We start from the raw sequence: 18,006 nt of genomic DNA, 5'->3' as shown, positions 1-18,006 counted from the left end.
GTATTGCTGGAGGGAATGGGAGGTAGCGGATGGAGGGGGATAACGGGGAAAATTGGGACAACTGTAATAGCATAATTAATAAAATACATATTTAAAAATGGTGATAGTAACCTTGACCTGTGTGGCTCAGTGGGTTGGGTGTCATCCTGCAAACTGAAAGGTTACAAGTTCGATTCTGGAGCTCAGGGTTTGACTCCTGGTCAGTGCACATGCCTGGGTTGCAGGCCATGTTCCTGGTGGGGTGTGTGCAAGGCAACTGATCGATGTTTCTCTCGTACATCGATGTTTCACTCCCTCTCTCCCTCCCTTCCCCATCTCTAAAAATAAATCAATAAAATCTTTAAAAACAATGGTGACAGTAGGTCCCTGTGTTATTGTGAGGATAAAATGAGAGTGCAGGTAGAGTCTAGTGGAGGAAAGCACTTAACACATGCTAATATTTTCCTGTTTTCCCATCTGGTCCCTAGGATAATGTTCAAAGCTTTCCCTTTCCCTTCATCTGTCTTACACTGTCTGGTGGGATATAGCTAATAAAAAACTAATACTAAGATGTTTTTAAATGTCGAGCTAATACAAGTTAGGGCTTGCTTTTCCACCATATGAGAGCAAACTGTAGTCCAGGATCAAAAACAATTGTTTTTCCACTTTTCAAAGCTGCCAGAATTCCCTTAGAGCTGTGCACCTGGCAACTGTGGGGTAAAGCTTAGCATCTGAATGATGTCATTACAGCTGACACCAGATTCCAGTCTAATGAAGATATGATTTAGTCCATCTTGTCTGAAAAGAAAGGAAGAGCTGAAAAACCATGCTGATGACCTCTGCAATCCGCTTAAATGTCAAAACACACTACCTGCAGAGCGTCTTCAAAGGCCAGGGACGCTGTGGGGGATGTGGCTTATGCCAGAAATCCCAGCGGCCATCCCCAACTCTGTGCAGCACTTTGTGTTTCCACAGGACTGCCACAGACGTAATTCCACACCATCCTCCTACAGAGGCAGCGGCGCTTGTCCACACAGAGCACCTGGGGACAGAACCCTCAGCATTCCTTAAACTGTCATTTGGAGAACATGACTTTAGCTTTGGGAGGGAGGCGGAGCACTGTGTGCTCAGTAAGTAGCCCATCAGCACCCACTGGGGCTCGGCTGTGCCACCCTCTTCAAAATCCCTATCCAGGGTGGATGCCACAACGCCTTCCGGGAACCCCACCCCACCCCAAAGACGCTGCTGTGCTTGTGCTCATGAGTGTGGGGTTTTGTCTCTCCTCTGCCTGCTCTGGAGGACAGTTGCTCCTAACATGGGTGGGCATCAGGAGACCCATGTTTTGAGTTGCAGATGCCTGAAAGGGAGCTCCGGTGGGCAGATCTGATTGGAGGGAAAGGTCCTGAGGGGGGTTCCTCTCAGGGCTTGGGGTCAGATGCTCAGCAACCTCATCATGAGTGCTCAGGCTGGTGCACTCAGAGAGGTTCAAAGGCGGGCAGCCAAATCAGCCCAAACTGCCATGACTACCATTTATGGAGTATGTGTCTGCAGGCACTAAGCACTCTGTACACATTATCTCACTTAATCTCACAACACCTTGCATTGATTTTATTATTCTCATTTCACAGATAAGGAAACCAAGGCTTAGTGAAGAAATTTCCCAAAGACTCGCAGCAGAAAGTCGTGGGACCAGGGGCTTCCTATCAAAGAGTCTGCTTATAGGAAGTCAGAAGTGCAACCCTGGGGTCAGAGAGTGCTTCCAGGGCATTGTCTAGGGACCCGCATTCCACACCTGGGGTTTTCATACTTGCAAGCACTGTCACCTAAGATGCTACAGAATGCACTGTGTTCCATGTTTGCAGAGGCAACACGCGCCTGGCACGGCTCACTCACCCAGCCTGGGTCTCCTAGTCCAGGGTCTTCTCCACATCTTCCGGAGGCCTCGCTGTGGTTACCAAGGCTGAGCCTGGAAAGTGCCCAGTGCTGTTCGTCAGCTCTTGGCTCTTTCAGCAGCACAAGGAGCTTCCACGGGGGGATGTGCAGGAAGAAACAGGATTCTTCACAAGGCCTATCAGCTCTGTGTGGGCAGAAATAACCCCCTGGGGCTTAGCAGCTCTCAGGAACCAAGGCCTGGTGTTTTCTCAAAGGACAACACACCCCTCTCATCTATAGTTCTGATTCTGGCTACCCCACTTTTTCCTAATAGAGGAGGAAACACACAGTGGATGCCTCCCTCCCAGTCCTGGTGGTTTTTAGCCCTCTTGGGCCCAGGGGAGGGCAGAGCCAGGGATCCAACGCCCAGGACTGATGTTGCGTCCTGGGCTGGATCAGGGGGATGGAGCACACAGGAGCAGGCTGAACTGCGGCACACAGGGAGAGAGAATGTTGGAGGGCACGGGAGGAGAGGAGGGCCCCGGTGCAGGAGAGTGGAACTGAGCGGGAGGAGGTGAAACAGGTGTGCAGGCAGGAGCCAGGGGAGCAGGGCCATTGGAACCTGCAGGCCCCAGGTGGAAAGGAAACGACAGGGGCAGGAGTTTGGCTAGAGGAGATGGGCCTGTGGAGCTGACTGTTCTAGGTTGCTGGGCCCATGAATTCATCAGAGTTAAAAAATAGAGAGACAGGTCATCCCAATTGTTCACTCCTATGAGGCATATTGTACAAGTTTAACTAAAAACCGTATAGGATTCAAAACAAACTTTTGCACATTCTGGCTTCCACTTTCCTTTCCAGCCTCATCTCCACCAGTTCTCTCTCTCTCTTTTTCTTTTTAAGTCCTCACCTGAGGATATGTTTATTGACTTTGGAGAGAGAAGAAAGGGGAGATAGAAAAAAACATTGATGTAAGAGAGAAACATTGATCAGTTGCCTCCTCCCATATGCACCCCACCGGGGATCGAACCTGCGACCTAGGCATGTGCCCTGACTGGGAATCAAACCCACAGTCTTTTGGTGTATGGGATGATGCTCTAATTGGCTGAGCCACCCGGCCAGGGCATCAATTCTCTTTTTTGTGTCCCCTACATCCCAGCCAAAAAGGTCTATGTTCCTTCTTATGCAGCATTCTCTTCCCTCTGTGTCTGACAAACCATTTGCTCCCCATGAAGCGCCCGTTCTCTGGTTCTGGGCCCGTGAAAATCCTGCTTCTCTGACCTGAATAGGTAAGTCATGGAAGAGGTACAACTAGGAAGGATTTTGGAAACATATTTATCAAGAAATGTATATTAAAATAATAACAAAGCATCATACATAGTTATGAAATGAACAGATTGAAAAAACAAAAAAACACATCCAATGCTGACCCAGTTTTGCTATTGCTAGTTATAAATGGGCCCAACCCTTTGCGGAGGAACCATGGAGCACTATATTTCAGGAGACATTTATGCCTTTGATCCCCAACAATCTTACTGTGCAGAGCAAAGGTAAAGAAAAGGATATTAAAGAAGAAACAAGCTACATGCATAAAGATACCCCTTATACCATAAATTATAACTGAAAAAAATTGGAAATAGCCCAATTATCACACAACAGGGGACTGTAAAGGAAATTACACTCAATAACAGATGGAAATTATGATGAAAACTATTTAGTAAAAGGAAATGCTTATAATGCTTAGGAGAGCACGTAAATATATGAATAAGGATGTGTAAGAACACAGAGCTAGGAAAATCACTACTTAATAGGGTATGATTTTTATTAGAATGTTGTTGATGTAATAAAAGTTTCCTACAGTAAATGCTACCCTTCCGTCAACCCCCCTGATTCACCTCGTTCCTATCTGTTTTGTGGTCCTTATTACATGATGCCTTGAATGTAATTATTCTAGTGTACTAGCTTTAGCCCCCTTTGGACCATAAAACTCTTCAAGAGCAAGGACTCTGTTTTACTTTTCCCTGTCTCACCTGAGCACTGGAATTTGCCTGGCATATAGTAAATGGTCAATAAGTGTTTATTAAGTGAATTCAACCACTGCTAAGGGTTATATTATGATTAAAAATAAAACTCAACAGATCACTTTCGCCATGCTCTTATCTCTTGGCAAAAAGCACTCAGATAAATAGATAACTATTTTATTTATTATTTATTAATTGATTTATTCCCTTTTTATTGAATTTATTGGGGTGACACTGGTTAACAAAATTATACAGGTTTCAGGCACATGGTGCCACAACACATCACCTGTACACTGTGTTGTGTGTTCACCACCCCAAGTCAAGTACAGCTATGTTATTTTCAAAGGCTTCCTGGGAAGGGAAATCCACATTTTAAAAAGTTGGCATTTTGCATTTGGAGAGAAACATAGATACAGCAATGCAGGCAACACTTGGGAATCTACTGAGGCTCTTGGGAAGCATTCGCCTTTGCCTCGGAAGACGACGAGATGTTTAAAAATTGAAGCGTTGCCGAGGTGTGCCTGTTGGGACCAACTGGATGCCGGCCAGAAGGAAAACTATCTGCCATGCCTACTGGGAGCCCTAGAACTGCTGAGCCTCAGTCAGGGTCTGTCTTGAATGAGCCTAAATATCAGGGCTGGTGAGGGGCCAGGAAATGTGATAAAATGGCAGAAGCTCATCCCTCTCAAAGAGAATAATGGGAATTTGCCAAAAAACGATTTCTAAGTACCCAGGTTTTATTGAGCGCCAGTCATCCTATGCACCTCATCTTACGCTCCTATTTTATAGAAACATACTTCAAGTTCAGAGCTATTTAGATGACTTACGCAAGGTCAAATAGCCAGTGAGCGTCGGTCAGGACCTCAAAGCAGCCATAGCAGGATCCTGCCCAACAGACCTTGCAACTCATTCTAAACATCCCCCTTTTGGCTGTTTGTCCAGGATGATGAAGCCTTCCTTTTCCTTTTTCCTTTTCTTTTTCTAATTTTCAGAAGGTAAGTGAACGTTTTCCAGCATTCTGGTGAGGTGGGAGGAGGCAAATTCTTGCATGTACAGGTATTTCCTTTTTTGCAGCCTGCAACTCAGACTTTTCTCACCTGGCTTTTATATATATGTATATACGCCCCCCCCGCCCCCTTGTTTTCAGCCTGATTTTACTTCATGCTCTTTGAATCGCTGTGGTCACCAGTCATTTTCTCCTTAAGAAAGTCACACTCCTTTTTATCAGTGACTTTTCCTGATACTTGCGTGTATAAATCATTTCTAGGACATGGTTTCTTTAACTCAGCGGTTCTCAACCTGTGGGTCATGACCCCTTTGGGGGTCGAATGACCCTTTCACAGGGATCGCCTAAGATCATCGGAAAACACACATATAATTACATATTGTTTTTGTGATTAATCACTATGCTTTAGTTATGTTCAATTTGTAACAATGAAAATACATCCTGCATATCAGATATTTACATTATGATTCATAACAGTAGCAAAATTACAGTTATGAAGTAGCAACAAAAATAATTTTATGGTTGGGGGTCACCACAACATGAGGAACTGTATTAAAGGGTCGCAGCATTAGGAAAGTTGAGAACCACTGCTTTAACTGAATACAGTCTCACACATTGAGGATAAGGTCTGTAAATCCATAATATAAACATTTTAAAGACAAAGTAGTTGCTTAGACCTTATGGACAATTGCTTTCTTTGGGTGTCCCCCACATGCGGGGTGCAGATTAAACATGAGCTTTTAAGAGGATAAATAGTAGACAGTCTAGGAATTTGCAATAGCAATACTTGGCAAATAAGACATGCGTACATCAAAAATACATTTCGCCCTAATCACTGAGTGAAAAGTATGCACCTTAAAGCACTTTTATTATGAAATATGTCCAGTCTACACAAAGGGTAGAAAATAAATATCAAACAGCACACGCCACCACCTAGTTAAAGAAAGAATATGCTAAATGCAATGAAATCCCCTCCCCAGCCATGTTCTCCTCCATCCCTCCCTAGAGAGAATCACTGTCCCTAACTGGTGTTTACCATTCCCATGAATATCCATATTTAACATATAGCTTTGCGGCTTTGCAATTTTCTGTAAAGTGAAGCATCTGTATACACCTACAATTTGCTTTCTTTGTTCAATGTCAGATTTTTGAGGTTTATTTGTGTTGATGCAGGTGGTAAAGCACTGGACTCTACTTTTGCGAAAGGGGGATACTCACCCTAGGAGAGTCAAGTACAGGAATCGGGACCACTCAAGTGGACAGTAGAATCATTATGCCCCATTTCACACTCAGAGCATGCACAAAGTCACCTGCCCTGCTTACCTCTTCTCCCCTCTCCCCCTCCCTCCTTCCAGTGCAAGTATTAATATATTACATGTGTATACACAAGAAGAGCCCACTGTAAAGTGATGTCTCAGATTGCAAAGCAGAAGTCAGGGTTTATATTGTGTATCTCAGCATTATCCAATACAAATGTAATGTGAGCTACATAGGTCACCTGAAATGCTCTAGCAGCCACATATTAAAAAGTAAAAAGAAAAGGTAATTTTAATAACATTGTAATGTAATATATCTAAATTATTATCATTTCAATATATAATCAGGATAAAATTATTACTGAAACAGTTCACATTTTTTTCATACCGAATCTTAAAAATATGACATATAGTTTACAGTTATAGCATGTGTTAACTTGTACTGGTCACATTTCAAGAGCTCAGTAGCTGGATGGGCTAGTAGCTACTGCATTAGCACAGATGTACCTTTAAAATCTGATCTGGAAACACACACCGAGCAATCCTTGGTGTGTCAATAATCACATTAATGAATGAACATTGTGAAGGTGCTTATATCCTTCCGTGAGACGGGAGGAAGAATCTCTGCACAAAGGTCTTTGGGTGGTCAGGATGGCACAGGGGAAGCAGCATCAATGGGCTGGGGAGCCGGGCGGGAGGCTCCAGCACTATAATCTTCCATATTCCTGGGAAGGTCACAAGTGACCTCCTAACCATTTTGGGCCTCAGTTTCCCTCTCTATAAAGTAGGAGGGTAAACGGGAATCATTTTAAGGGCCCTATACCATTGATGATCCTGAGATTTCCACGTCCCATGGCCGGTCTTCCTGGAGTAAGGACAGCGCTGGTCCTCTGCCGAAGGGATGGGCTGCTGTGTGTCTTCCCAGCATAGAGCACCTGAGAGCCTTTCATTAAAAACCGACTCCTGCATGTTCCGTGAAGCCTAAGCATAAACCTTTGTTCTTTTAGGAGAACCATGATTCCACCCTAGGCCAGTCTGGCACCACAGAAGTCCACAGTTGGCAAGAACCACAAACCAACTCCCCTGGGTGGCATGGTCCAGGCGGCGCTTTATTTAGATGAATGCACACAGAGATGCTACAGTTCTGTCTGGGCATATGATTATATGTTTGGATGCCATGTGGTCTTACGGGAAGTCAAGAGCACTGACTGCCAATCCCAGCTCACACCAAATTTATTGTGCCCTGCCTTGGTTTCCCTTTTCCTCAAGTTGACAGTTTAGCTGTTACTTATGCTATGATGGTTCTAGCCCAGTCCCCAGGTCCCTTTTTAAAAAACATGAGCCTTTACTCTACATGCAACATAAGTCCAAGTTTCAAAGTACCTTTGGGCTGAAAGCAGCTCTGAAGTCAGGCAAGATCTCAGCTTCCATCCTCCTTTCTTCTTGAAGACCCAGTGGTACCAAGGAGGACATGCAGCCATGACGAGCGTGGGAGACCTGAGGAAATGGAGGAGAAATGGTAACTTTTATTTTATTCATCAAGCTTTTGTTGAAAGGGAGGTGGGTGAGTGTACCCTTGGAAGAAAGGATCGCTCTCGGCTAAAATTTTCCATCTTTTTGGGGCAAGCACCTAAGGAGCAGACTCTCTGTCATCACTCTTTAATCGTGAGTGGGAAAGAAAGGAAGGCTCTTTCTAATGTGAATCTCTATCAACAGTCAGGAGGGGCCACTGGTCACGGCATCCTGAATCTTGGAAAATCATCACTGGATGTAATTCTAAAGTTAATACAGTGCTACTTCCACCTAATTATCTCTTTAAAAAGACGTATTATCACCCAACCCGTGTGGCTCATTCAGAAATTACTTCCCCTCTGAGAGCTCATTTTCCTGGACTGTCTTTGGTTTCATCTTTTCAGGGTTCTGACATTTATTTTAGCTTCAAAAGTAATGTAGAATTTGGGCCTGAGCTCTGCCACCACCCCTGCCACCTTTGTCTACACCGTAACCATGCTGTCTGACACCACTGTCCACTTCCCTGTTCCAGGGTGCATTGAGGCCATGCACGCACTGCTGGCCGTCCAGGGACAGAGCTGGAAGGAGGAGTTGGTGACCACGGAGCTCTAGCTGCAGGCTCACTCAAGGCCTCCTATCTATGTGAGCATCTCCCCAAGTTCCAGAATGGAGACCTTACTCTGTGCCAGCCCAATGCCATCCTGCTACACCTGGGCTGCTCCCTTGGGCTGTGGGAAGGGACAGCGGGAGGCAGCCCTTATGCATGTGGTGAATGACAGCATGAAGGACCTTCGCTGCAAACACATCACCCTTACCTACAACAACTGTGAGGCGGCCCAAGGAGGACAATGTGAGGAACTGGCGGGGCGCCTGAAGCCTTCTGAGACCCTGCTGTCCCAGAAGCAGGGGGCCAGGCCTTCATCGTGGACAATCAGATCTCCTTTGTGGACTACAACCTGCTGGACTTGCTGCTGAACCACCCGTCCTTGCCCCTGGCTGCCTGGACTCCATACTCTTGCTTTTGGCCTACACGGCTTGCCTCAGCACCCAGCCCAAGGTCAAGGCCTTCTTGGCCTTCCTGGAGCACATGACCCTCCCCATCAATGGCAATGGGAAACAGTGAGGGTTTCAGAGCAGGAGTTGGGGCTGCCTTCCTCTCTTTCCTCAGGACCAATAAAATTTCCAAGAGAAAAAAAAAGGTAATTTAGAATTCAATGTAATTTACAAGGTTATACACACACCCAATCTGGTAAAAAATTAATACTATGAAAGTGTATTAAACAAAAAGTAAATATCCATTCCATCTGAGTCAGACACCAATCTGTAACCAGTTTCCTGTGTGTTGAAATAAAGCTCTTCTGTAGATAAAAAATATATTTTCAGGCATTAATAAAAAAAGTACTGTTTAATTTTAAAGCTATTTTAACTCAAGACAAGGTAGAAAGATAGAAACCCAGGTATTAAAAAAAGCAAAAAATAAACAACAACAAAAAAATAGAGAGAGAAAGACCTGGGGTATAATTTTTTTAAATGATGTGTTGATGTGTTGAGTTTAAAAATATTTTGATGTGTTTCGAATCATGGAAAACAAGAAGCTGTGAATCATGGACTGTCCCAAATAAACTGTCTAGCATGATTATATATTTTTGTGTTCACTTGGCAAGGTCATCTTAATGAGTTTACATAATAATATACAGAAAACAGAAGCCACCAAATAAACTGGAGTGAGCAAGGAGGGAAGGGGGCGGGGGCAGAGCACAGACTGTCTCAAGAACTACCACTTAGAGAAGAGGTGTTGAGAAGAAAAAGGTGAAAGACTGGAGAGGTAGGTGAACCAAGCTCCAGGCCAGTGCCTTCCTGTGGGATTTTCTGCAACGACAAAAGTGACCATGCTCTGCGCTGTCCAATGCTGTAGCCATGGGTTCAGTTAGGCACTGGAAATGTGACTAGCGTGACTGAGGGATTGGCTTTTTTATTCCATTTAGCTTTGATTCATTTGAATTGGAATAGCCACATGGGTGAGTGGTTGCCCTATCAGACAGTGCAGCATTGGGATTTGCCAGTCTTTGGCAGCCTCAGTGAGCAGAGGAGAATAAAGACGAGGGAGAGAATAAACAAAGGGAAAGGGAAAGCAGAAGAGACAAGAAGGAAGGGAGGGAGGGAGGGAGGGAGAAGAGTCGAGAAGGAAGAGGAGCCCTGGGGCCTTGCCAGAGGGAAAGGAGAAGGGGAGAGAATGGAAACACAAAAGGACATTACAAGACGTGAGGGTGGGAGATGGGAAGGAGAGAGACAGGGGAAAGGCACAGACAGCTGAGGTCAACTGTCTGAAGTGACAATGAGAGGCCCTGCACCCCTGGAAGGGAGCTTCCCATCACCCCTGCCATTTATTCGGGGGTCTCAGAGACAGCAGCCCTGGAACGTCCTCTGGAGGGCTAACTTCTTGAACAATGTCCCACCTGTGCTGACCTTGGGAGGCCTGTGGACCTTAACTACCTCACGGTGAAGGGAGCAGGGGTCCGCCACCCCCTGTACCCCAACACCCTAATGTGTAAAGGAAAACAGTTTACTCCAAGGAAAACCCACAGATCTGATATACCACTAGGTGTCACCATTAACCAAAATGAATGTTTATTATTTATTTTATTTTTTAACCTACAACATTTGGTGTAGTTTTCTTCTTTGAATTTATATCTGATCTACACATTTTATTTGATATTTTATCACTTTGTTGCACCAAAAGCAAAGTGGTTTGTGCTCTGGGAGCCCACTAAATAGGGATACCCATTCCAATTTGGTTGATTTTTTTCCCCAGTTAAAACTCTGTTAAATGTCGCAAACATAATGTGTATGCACTCACACTCGCTTGCTTGCTTGCCGTTCATTCATTTAACATTTACTACTTTGTACAGCTCTGTAAGCTTTACACTGAACAACTCCAGGGAGACACTGTTCACATAGACCTCAATGAGATTGGTACTCCCCAAGGCTGTTCAGCTCAGCGGCTCTGCAAGACTCTGGGCTGGGCCATGGGGACAAAAGCAAGGTCCCTGCTTTTTCCTTCCTCTCTGTTTTCTCTCTTAGGAAAGATAGTCAGTTTAAAACTTTCTTTGTAATTAGAGATATCTGTGCCCTATATAAATTTTGAATTATACATACAACATGTTGCTTTACCTTACATCCTCATAAGAACCAAACTTTCATTCCTTTTCAGAAAAGTAATATCCCGCATTGAGCATCTTTTATGAATAAAGCAATGTACTAAGCTAGCTGGGAAAGGTCAAGTCATGGCCTTTGCCCTTGAGGAATTCAAGAAGAGCCTTGATTACACTTAAGATACAAACCAATATACTTGCATGTCTCAACCTCACCTTTGACTAGAAGAGGAGTAGCAGCAATTGAACATGAATTTGTTGATTAGGACCTCTAGACTCTGGGGAATGTACAATTAGGTTTCAGTGTGTCACAAACCACCTCAAAACTTAGTGGCTTAAAACAACAAATATTATTTCTCATGATTTTGTGAGTCATTTGGACAGTTCTGATCTAGGTTGGTGTGGCAGAACTCTGAGGTCTGTAGGTCACTCATGTGGGGTTGGCTGGCCTCACATACCTGCAGGTTGACCCGCAGGTGGTCGAGGGGAACTCAGCAGGGATGGCTTGTCTCTGCTTCATGTGACCCCTCATTCTCTAGCAGGCTAACCTGGGCTTCACGTGGCAATCTCACCATGCTGCAATATGCAAGCACTTTTACATTTCTGCTTTTGTCACGTTTGCTCCAGTCCCATGGGTCAAAGCAAGTCACATGGCCACGACTGCAGTCAGTGTGAACGGTATTACCCAAGGTTGTGGATACACGGAGGTATGAATAAATTGAAGGCTGTTACTGCAACAATTTACTGAAGCAAATTGATTTAATTGAATTCCTCCTTATTTCAGCTTTTACCAAAATGATAATAATGTTTTATTTAGTTATTGCCCAGGGCTGCAAAAGGAATAAACACAGAAGAAACTGCTATATGTCATTCAAAGAAAAGGGATACTGTAAACATTATTAATTTTACTTCAGTTTCTTCATTTATCTTTTTTGTCTCTTTCACAATATAAACAATCTATCTGACTTACTGGAAATTTCTATAAAATATAAAATAATACTGAATGTCAGCTGTAACTGAATAATAAAGTTTTTTGAAAGTAAAGGAAATATTTTCAGAAGAAATTTCCATTTGTCTAATTATTTTCACCTTTAAATAGGTACATTTCAAGGGCTGTGTGTAGTCACCCACCTAACCCACCTAACAGTATAACTAGGACATTATTGAGGAGGAGAAACCTAGGAATGTCTGGCCACATGCTAACTCCCACCATTGCCCCTATATGTTAGACTTTGCAGGTACATTTTGTTCTAAACAGATGGTCAGCATTGCAGAGGTTGAATACCTGTTATAACAGCATTCAAAGGATTTATCAGATCATAAAGAGAGTGACTAGGAGTTTACAGTGTCTGTTCTCATTCCTATTTGCATGTTGTTGAGTATTAATAAAGATAACCACAGCTCTGCAAATTCATATTCGATCATACTGGAATCAAGATTAGGCAAGAACATTACTTCTTCCTTATTAATGACTTCTTTTTCCTATAATTTGTGATCTTTACCATTTAATCTGATAACTAAACATTTATTGAGTGTCTACTATGTGTGAAGAATCTCTGCAATTGCTGCAGAGATAGAGATGAATAAAGCACAGTTCTTGCTCTCCTGGAGGTCACCGCTCTATATAATGGGACAGTTAGATAACTAACAACAAACTATAAGACAAACCTGACAGGTAAGTGCTTATAGGGAACATCCGGGAAGGAATGATTTACACCAATGGGATGAACTTGAGAAGATGTCATAAAAATGATGACTTTTGTCCTGAGCCTTGATGAATCAGTAGAACTTCTCAATGTGGAGAAAAGGTGAGAGAATTCTGTGGAGAGGAAACTGTATGGTAAACAGGTGAAGTTTAAAGTTCACCGTGTGTTCAGGAAAAGGAGATCACCAGGGCGATTTGAGAGAGGGCTATGTTGTAGTTAATGGAAAAGAAGGAGAAGCCAGCTTGTCAAGACCCTGAATGTTACAATGAGGGCCTCTAATGGCCTGTGATTAAAGCATTCTCATGATTTTAATTATATTAGAAATGTTACTCTGTCCTCTGGATCCTGACAAAATGGCAGCCCATCTTAGGCTTCTGGCTATCTCCCACAACCCAGCCCTGTGAGCACCACAGAAAGGAGGCAGTTGGTGGATCTCAGTATCCAATGTAATAACTGTGAGGAGCTTCTAGAGGGACAGCACACCGTTGGGTCCCAGGGTTTGTGTGTATGTGACTGCAGTATAAGGTGAAGAGGAAACATGCCACAGGTAGGGAAACTTTTATCTTGGGCTCTTTTTCTCCCCCACATTTTCATGGGCAGATTATGGCTTACTCTGACTCCACTGTAAGACAATCACCAGTGCTGCAGCAGCAGGAGATGGAGCTTGTGGTTACATTAGGGCAGGCTGAACCCCTGGGCATAGGAAGGAGAAAACAGGTGTGGAGATCTGCATTTACTCCAAGAACAGGAACTCAACAGAGTATTGGAGGTCTTGGCCAATGTAATAAGACAGGAAAAAGAAATAATAGGTATAAGGATTAGAAAGGAAGTAACAAAACTGTCATTATTTACAGGTGATCTGATTATCTACATAGAGTACCTCACAGAATTAATAGAAAAACCTTTAGAAGTAGGTTGTCAGGAACAAGATCTGCTTACAAAAATCAGCATTCTTCTACATCAGCAATATTCAAGCAGAAAATAAAATAGAAAATAAGATACTTTTCACAAGAGCAACAAAACTACAAAGTACCTAAAAATTAACTTATAAAAAGTTCAAAATAAAGTTTTGAAGAAAAATGTAAAACTATTATAGGACATAATATGTGAATAAGCAAAGAGATATGCCATATTGTTGGACAAGTTTCCTTAACATGTAAAGGTATCTGTTCTCCCCAAAGTTAATCTAAAAATTCAAGGCAATTTCAATATATACCCAATACCTTTTTTTGACAGAATGAAAATGTGTCTTTAAAAATTTATATGAAAGAGATGGAAAGAGGGGAAATTAGATAAGGGTGGTCAAAAAGTACAAACATCGAGTTATAACATAAATACTAGGGATGTAATGTATAATATAACTATAGTTAACACTGATATATGGCATATATGAAAATTGTTAAGAGAGCTGATCCTAACAGTTTTATCACAATGAAAATAATTTTCTCTTTTTAAAAATCTATATAAGATGATGGATATTAGCTAAACTTATTTCTGGTAATCATCTCACAATAGATGTAAGTCAAATCATTATGCTGTATCTTAAACTTATACATTGCTGTATATCAATTTCATTTCAATGAAACTATAAAAAATGTATATGGAAGATTAAAACCAAAGTCAATAATTAGTTGAGTCAATTTTGAAAAAAGGATTTGCCTCACTCTACTCCAATGGTATATATTAAAACACTATGATACTAATGCAGAAACGAGCACATAGACAAGGGGTCAGAAAGTACTCAGAAATGTACATGTGTGTGTTTATTTATGTGGGTGTGAACGTACCTGCCATATGGAAAAGAAGTCACCATAAATTGATGGGGTGAGGGTGGGCTGCTTAAGAGATAGTGCAGGGAAAACTAGCTCACTACATGGAGAAAAATTAAGTTGGATACCTAACACCATAAACAGAGGTGAACTTCACATGCATTAAACATGAATGTGAACGGTAACCCCTCAAAAAACAGAAATATACATAGAAGAACATATGTATAATCTTAAAATTAGGAAAGAATTTAAAAAACAAGCCTAATGCCCTGACCAGTGTGGTGTGCCTCAGTTAGCTGGGCATTGGCCCGCAAAGCAAAGGGTCACTGGTTCAATTCCCAGCACATGCCTGGGATGCAAGTTCAGTTCCCAGTCAGGGTGTGTATGAGAGGCAACTGACTGATATTTCTGTCTCACTTTGGTGTTTTTCCTTCTCTATTTCTCCTTCTCCTCTCTCTAAAAATAAATAAATAAAATCTTAAAAAAAAATTAAAACAAGACCTAACAAGTGTAACCATAGGTCAAAAAAATTAATGAATTTAACTATGTAAAAATTAATGGTAATATAATGATACAATTTTCAAAATTAATTGACAGGAAATTGAGAAAAAACATTTGAGACTTCCAAAACCAGCAAGGGATTATTACCTGGAACATATAAGAAAGTACTACAAATCCATCAGAAAAAGGCAGGGAACCCAATAGAAAAACGGGCAAAGGCTATGAATATACAACTCACACAAGAAAACCCATTAGTTTTGCCCAACCCCACTAGTCTTTAGGTAAGTGGAAATTAAAACAAAAGCAAGATATCTTTTTACCGGTGAAGCTGGCAAAAATCAGGAGTGATACCGAACTCTGGCAAGGTTGTAGGGAAGCAGAAACTTCTGCTGGTCTGCTGGAGAGTAGGCTGGTAGAACTCTCCTAGGGCATGTCAAAGATAAACAACGCTGCCCCTAGTTAAAGCCGCAAGAACAGGTTTCATTCAGTAACAACTGCAAGAGGGAGAATGAGTCCAGAGTGAACTGAACTCAACTTCCCCAAAACAAAAGGCTAAAGACATTTTAAAGGCTCAGGTATGATAAGGAAAAGGCACTGAGGGGTGTTTAGAGGGGTTAGTCCACATGACTAGGCCCCCTGGATTTGTTAATGGTGCTTATCCATAGGAGAAACAAAACTTCTCCCATCGTTAGGACAGGGGGAAGTAGCTCAGGCTGAAGCAAAGCGCCCACCAGCTAGGCCCTTATTCTCCCACTGGGACTGGCAGGACAGCAGAGTTGCCCCCTACCCCCGCCCTCCGAATGTTTACTTTTCCAAGAGAAGCCTCTCAGGTCCTCCGGGAAACAGTTTTGGGAGGTTGATTCACATTTCCAAGACCAGAGAAAGGACTGGTAATTAACCGTAAGCTTCCTAAAGTAATTGTTCTAAGAGGGGGTTCAGGGGCTACCTGCCTATCAGCAGGTGTTGGCTAGAACAAATAGTAAATCTTCCAGGCAGGCATTTTAAGGAGGGATGTGACCTTCAGCTGCTGGAAGCCATGCTAGAGTTTGGTCAGGTCTCTTAGTGAAGGGTCTCCAGGTCCCCAGGGTTCTGCAGGTCTCAGGCACAACCTGGTGGTATGTTGTAAAAGCAAATCTGCATAGATAATATAACTCAGCTATTCCACTCCTGGGCACATGCTTCAGAAAGACTTGCATAGGTCCTAAAGGATCATGAACAAAGATATTCATCTCACTGTAACACTTGGTCCCAGGGAGTTAGGGGTGGTTGCTAGAGGAATGGAAATGTAAAGGTGGCAGCTAGTTTAGAAATAGAAGTCATACAAAAATAACATAATGTATTTTATAAGTGCACATACATATCTAAGAACATATGATCGAAAACATGAGAGTGAAGACCTATGGGAGGGAGGGGGATGGAAGTGAGTGACAGGGATGAAGAGGGTGAAAATAAAGCAAAACCAGAGCAGCTCCTTGCTCAGACAGATGATGAGTGAGACCTAAACTCCATTCACTGCGCTACAGTCAGGAAGAGAGAAGGGATAGAGGGAAGGGGAGAAGATGAGAAACAGAGAGAAAGTGTGTCACTCTGCAGAGTGGATGAAGAATGAGAAGCAAGGACGGGAGAGGCCAGAGAAGTGACAGGGTGGTGCAGGTGGGAGAGGAGAATGGTCAGAAGTACAACAGAGACAAGAGAAATAAAAACAAAGAATGACTGTTGATTAAGGACCTAGTTCTCTGTACCTGGAGCTGTTAGGTTCTTTCATTCCCTTTGGGAATGGATCCCAGAAGTTCCTGGAAGGTGGGAACATTTATAACAGATGATATACTGAATGTGGGGTTGAGTCCTCGTGGACCCCCGAAGTTTCTAACTCAGGCAGCTGGGAGGATGGTGGTGCCCTTAACCAAACTAAGACAGAGGTAAGGTGGGAAAGACACAAATTCATAGGTTGGATCTCCCAATCCATTACTTTGAAAATCAAGATTCCAAGAAGGCATTCCTCCTATTCAGGGCGAAAGAGAGGTGACATTCATTGTACTCCTAATAATTGGCATTTTCATAACAACAAAAAAGTTGAGTGCTTATTGCATATTAGATACTATGCTTAAGATGTTTTATACCATTAGCCCCTTCACCACCCTATAAAATAGGTACTATTAGTATCTCCATTTTATTGATTAGGAAACTGGGGTTTAGAGAAGTTAAGTACTTGCCCAAGATCACAGAGTTTCTACAAACCCCTGTCTTCTGATCCTTATCCCTGCCGTGTGTCAGATATCACGCCACAGGCTTAATTCTCCTCTAATTCCCATAAATATTCTATGAGATTGGCTTGTTGTCTTCACTTTACAAATGAAAGCGAGGCTCAGAGCACTAGATGACTGCTCTCAGCGAAGTGGCAGAGAGGGATTCAAATCCAAAGTCTGCTCTTTTCACTAACACATCTGCCTATCTCTATGCTACTGCTCAGACTGTTCCTCATGCTCTATTTCAAACTCTACCTATAGGTTAAGTGAGTCTAACCAATTGCAGAGTATGGACCTTGTTTGGAGCCCATGTCAAACAGATGGCTAGTAAGACCACCGAGAGGACTATTGGGAAAACGTGATATTTAGGAATTATTGAAGAGTGTGAGTGGTGGTAACATTGTGATTGTGTTTTAAATAAAAGAGTCCTTTTAAAAGAGAAATATATACAGATGAAACAATAAAGTGGTTCTCAGAATGTGACTCCTGGATCTGAAACCTCAGCGTCATCTGGAGACTGGTTAGAAATACACACTCTCACCCCGACTCCAGACCTGCTGACTGGGAAACCTGGAGAGGGGGCGCTCAGCAATCTGTGTTCTCGCAAGTCCTCCGGGGGATTCTGATGCACATGAAAGTCTGCGAATCTCTGAAATAATGTGATGTCTTCAATTTCTTTCAAAATAACGTGGGGGAAGGGGTGATGGTTGGTGGGGCACAGATAAAACAAGGCTGGTCGTGAGGTGATCATTGTTGCAGCTGAGTGATGGGTACATGGTGGTTCATTATAACTACACTCTTTTATATGTGTTTGGAAGTTTTCCATAATAAAAAGTTTTCAAAACTACAAACCATTTTCTCTACCGTGCCCTGTAATGGTTCTCTCCTGACTCCTCTTGGCCTCTTCTTTTTCACCTCTCCTTCTGGAACATTCCCTCTTGACTTCAGAAACACTAACTCTGCTTATTCTCATTTGCCTCAAGTTTTCC

At 42.7% G+C, this 18,006-nt stretch overlaps 1 long non-coding RNA gene and 1 pseudogene across 1 annotated transcript in view; one reads left to right on the top strand and one right to left on the bottom strand.

Annotated features, from left to right (window-relative positions):
* Positions 1-1,878: 1,878 nt before the first annotated feature.
* The window catches only part of LOC150016607 (uncharacterized), a 35,126-nt gene continuing 18,998 nt past the window's right edge, over positions 1,879-18,006 (bottom strand). Inside the window, exons 3-4 of the long non-coding RNA XR_016509801.1 lie at positions 7,515-7,628; positions 1,879-2,056 (exon numbers count right to left, since the gene is read on the bottom strand). This is a non-coding gene — a long non-coding RNA (uncharacterized LOC150016607). The remainder of the gene's footprint in view (positions 2,057-7,514; positions 7,629-18,006) is intronic.
* On the top strand, positions 8,127-8,808 carry LOC150016608 (glutathione S-transferase P pseudogene; annotated as a pseudogene).

The sequence above is a fragment of the Furipterus horrens genome, unplaced genomic scaffold (assembly GCF_987537825.1).
Source record: "Furipterus horrens unplaced genomic scaffold, mFurHor1.1.pri manual_scaffold_3, whole genome shotgun sequence".
Lineage (NCBI taxonomy): Eukaryota > Metazoa > Chordata > Mammalia > Chiroptera > Furipteridae > Furipterus > Furipterus horrens.
Note: the sequence above shows the minus strand (reverse complement) of the source record. Positions and strands in the feature narration are given on the sequence as shown.